This window comes from Haliaeetus leucocephalus, unplaced genomic scaffold, assembly GCF_000737465.1.
Source record: "Haliaeetus leucocephalus isolate CR32 unplaced genomic scaffold, Haliaeetus_leucocephalus-4.0 Scaffold373, whole genome shotgun sequence".
NCBI lineage: Eukaryota > Metazoa > Chordata > Aves > Accipitriformes > Accipitridae > Haliaeetus > Haliaeetus leucocephalus.
Genome location: NW_010972809.1, coordinates 2013691 through 2018189, shown reverse-complemented (window position 1 = coordinate 2018189; position 4499 = coordinate 2013691).

The following is a 4499-nucleotide window of genomic DNA, read 5'->3' as shown; positions in this document are numbered from 1 at the left end:
CCGCCCCGCCTCGCGCCGTTGCCGCCGGTTGGCCGCGCCCCGCGGGTGCTGCCTCAAAGCGCCGTTTCCCGCCTCACCCTGAGGGCCGCGTCTCCCTCCGGCTGCGGGGGCCGGAGAAGCGCAGGGTTGGCGGCGGTGCTGACAGGCTGAGGCCGACGGAGGAGATAGTGGCCGTAGAAGTAGGAGCCGGGGCTGAAAGAGCGAGGTCTCCTCCTTAACCCCTGTGAAATGGGGGGGTCGCAGGCGGCCCCTGAAAGGGCAAAGGCCCGCTCCCCCTGCTGTGGCCTGCCAGAGCTGAAGACGTCATCTTCAAAGCAGAGAGAAGGCCCGGCTGGCCTTAACGTGCATTCGGCAAATAGGTTGGAGAAGGAGGTACCCCGAAGTAGCCAGTGCCGGCGGCTGCCTCGAAGCCACACGGTACTGAGGGCAGCTTTTTGGCTAGTGTGAGTAGCTGTCGGTAGGTGGTCCTTACTTTGGGAAGGACCAGGTAAAGGGGTGAGAAGAGAGAGGGAATGAGAAGAACGTCACGCTGATGCGAATGGTTAATCTTAGGCACGTGTGAAGTACAGTCGTGTAGAATTGGTAATGAAGCTAGAAAACACGTGTAGTATAAGTACTACAAAACAGTAGAATCTGGAATAGCAAAATGCTTAGGAAGTACTACAATTCGTATACTGTGTACAAAAGGAAAGTCTGGGGAGTGTATGTTAATCACTGCCCAATTTAGGCAATGGAGATGCAGATTCCCTTTTTTGAAGTTTTTAAGGCTGGTGCAGTCACAGATGGTGGCGGTCTTAAAAGGGAAAATGTAAATTATTTACCAACAATACATAATTAGACAAGCCTGAAGTTAACACACAATAAGGAGACAAAAATATCTCATCATAAAGCCATGGGCTACACAAATGGCACAAGACAGATGTTTGAAGACAACAGACTACTTCCTCTAAGATGAATAGGTTTGGATTAGTTCAGAATTGTGACAGAAGACGTCCAAGGGCTGTGCTTCAGGTTGTGATGATAAATTGGACCCTCATTTTGTAAAGAGGGACATGTTTACCCAATGGAGATGATTTACTTAATTAAACTACTGATGTTAATGTCCTACACATATCATGTTAGTGCTGCATCTTGAGGAGAAATAGAAGATAACAGCTTCATTGATCCTTTCAGTGAAAGTGTATCACGTTAGTAGCAGGTAGACCCTTAAACGTAGGCCGAATCTGGTATTTTAGGAACTGATGGTGCAGGTAAATTGTGTTTTGTCGCAGTTTTCTTCTGGCAGAACTTCAACAGCTATGATAACTAACTTTTCTTGATTCTATTTTTTGAAAGCTTCTCTGCCCTTCATAGTATTTTTTTGATTTATAAGTTTATGGAGTAGTTTTAGTGTGCTGTTAACAGTTTAATAATTGATTGTTGCATCTCCCAGACAAGTTTGAGACAATATGGATTAAAAAGACTTAGAAAAAATCGGCGAAGCTAGAATTTGAGAGAAAAAGGGCGAATTTGAGAAAATTTTAGATATGCGTTAAAGGGAAACTGTTAAACCAGTTTTGGTCTCTTTTCTTGAATTTATCTTCTCATTTTTAATATGAGTAAGAATGCTCATTCTCAATACAGTGCTTTGGGATGCCTCACTGTATTGACACTTCTATAATGCTGCCTTTTCTCCACCCAACCTGATGAAGTTAGCTTGATACAGTTTCAGCTGAGAGTTGAAAGACCTATGTGAGATGATTATATTGGTATAAAATGTTCGCATTATCATCTAAGGTGTTTACACAGTGTAGTGAAAGGTACTAAATGCAACTTAAAAGCCTTTGTTCTGGAAGAAGGCTACATTGGAAAAGGATAAGTGATTCTAAGAGGGTTTTTGCGTTAATGCAAGAGCTGCTTACTACAGCTTGCTCTTATTCCATCACAGAGAGGCTGCTCTTCTACTGCCATAGTCCCAATGTTAAGGACGCTCCTAGTTTTGACGGCTAGCTCCACCTGCAAACACCTGTTCCATGCAACATGGTTATCCTGGAGGTACCTTGGGCTCACTTTTAGATATCAAAGGGTATGTTTCTTAGACATCATAACTCAGTAGAATTAAATGGTGAAAAATGGTTTGAAGGTGCTTTAAAAAGCACCTTTCTTCTTTAAAAAGAAGAAGCTGGTGTGTCTGAAGATATACTACAAGCTTGTATTGTATGCTGGAGTGCACCAGGCAGTGCAATTTTAAACAAGGTTACCAGTCTCTGTTAATTAATATAAACAGCTCTTTTCAGTTAGTTCAGAGCAGTTTGTATAAGCAAGCAACGTTGATTGGCTTTCAGTATAGAGCATATGGCAGATTTTGAGAAGCTTTTGGGAATAGCAGTGTAAGCTTCACAGAGTATACAAAGTCCCCCAGGAGTGTGTTTATTTTGTTTCCAAAGTGACTGGTTACTGTGGTGTCCTGCCATCAACCCAGAAACTAGCAGATCTGCTGCAGGCGAAATTACAGAAAAGGTCATCTATAGATTGCCGAGAAAGTGCCCTGCATCAGAGTAAGTACTCAGGAACTCTCATTAGGAATTTTATCCATAGAGTAAAATACCACAGCAACAAATTATGGGATGCTACTTTTTAGTAATGTAGGTACTGTTGCTTTGTATTCTTGTATGAGTCATACAAATATATGTACACACTTCAGTTTCTCTGTAACAGTCGTGTGACTAAATGCTTCCTAGAAATGTCAAAGTGGCTTGTCTATGAAATGCTGAGAAAAGTCCTGTATAAATGCCAAGTACATCTTTATTAACGTTAGAGGCATGATGTGGCTTTTGAATCTAAGGGTTATATGATTGCTACTGAAAGCAGGAATCCAAATGTGAACTGATCATTGAGCTAATTAACACAATTTATAAGACAAGAGAAACTTGAAAACTATTTGAGCAGTATGTAGTTAAGTTATGGTGTGATTAATAACATATGCATATGCTGAGTATCTCCAAGTGTTCACTGCATAATTGTGCAAGGTATTTCACATTTGCTGACTGATAAGAATACCCGATTTGCAAAGTGTTTCCTAAGGGAGTCCTGCTCACTTCTGACATCCTGCATTCCCCTTTTCATTCCCTATCTTAAGTGTTTCAGGATTAGCAGACTATTGCATCATCCACACTTGTCAGCTGTTTCTTACCCTTAAGAAGCTTAAAGAGTTGTCCTTGTAAATACTATTTTTCGCAAACATGAATGAGTAGTTGATATGAATCGATCTAAGCAGTTTCACTATATTTTAGAAATCTCTATATGGGTCACGTTCCAGGGCAAGTATATGCAAATATTCAACAGAATTGTAGTAAGAAACATCAGAGAGACAGTGAATCAAAATAGTACATAGTGAGTGACAACACTGTATGCTGTCAGATGGAGCTCTGTGTTGGGATTTCTGTTAACCGTCCAGTTACCGTGAAGTTAAATCTTACTCTGCTGGGTTTGAAAGTTACTGCTTTGTGTGTGTGTAGTAACACCTACAAGTATATGTTCAGTCAAAGCACGCACGGCTGTTACGTGTTCTGTGAAGTATTTAGATCTAGTACTAGATCTAGTGTTTAGATCTACAGGTAGAGCCTGGGAACTCTGAACAGACGACACGTAGCTCTTGCAGGCGATAGCCCTGTAAGCTCTCCCATGTCCCTCTGCTGATGCTGAGGACAGGGGTGGTAACAGGGCTTTCGCCTCGAGGTCCCACACGCTGCTCACTGATGGAGAACTGTTAGCGGGATGGTTTCCCTAGAGAAGTACCGTGAGGACAGTATCTGACCTGCGGTGAATGCACTCACTCAGTTACTGGCCTCCTGCTACTTTTGAGAGAGTTTTGCAATGAATAGTGTGTGTATGTGCCAGTTGACTATGTAAATGTTATGTAACTCACACTTCAGAAAAAGAAACACTGTCAATTCATTTAGGCTTTGAGTCTGTAAATTTCTACTGGGCAGGTCTATAGGTTTTGGTACAGTTGGTAATTTACAGTTACACGTTTTTAAACTCATTGTAAATGGAAAGCATTTCCAGGGGTATTATGGCTATGCGCTAGGACAAGTTTGCACTTCGCTCATCGCCAAGTTGGGCTACAAAGCGAAACTGGTGGTTTTCCACGTGCATCGCCTGTAGTTGGTGGGAACCTGCGTTTAAAAAAAGCCAACACTCAAACACCCAGAAACGAGAAAAAGGAAAACTTTGTCGCTTTCTAATAATTTAAGGTGATCTTGGTAATTTGTCAACGTGCCGTGATGTAATTTGATGTTTTCCAGAAGACGAGAAGCTTTCCTTTTCAGAGTGAGATCCCCCCCACCCACCCGGCCCCGACCGCCCGGTAGCGGTGGGACTCCGCCGGCTCCCAGCCCTTCCACTGCTGCGCTGTGGGAAATGTAACATGAATTTGCCCTTTGTAAGAGGCGGCGGCAGCGCCTGGAGTTACGCGCCCGGGCAGCGGGGACACCCCCCCCCCCCCCCCCCCCCCGCCC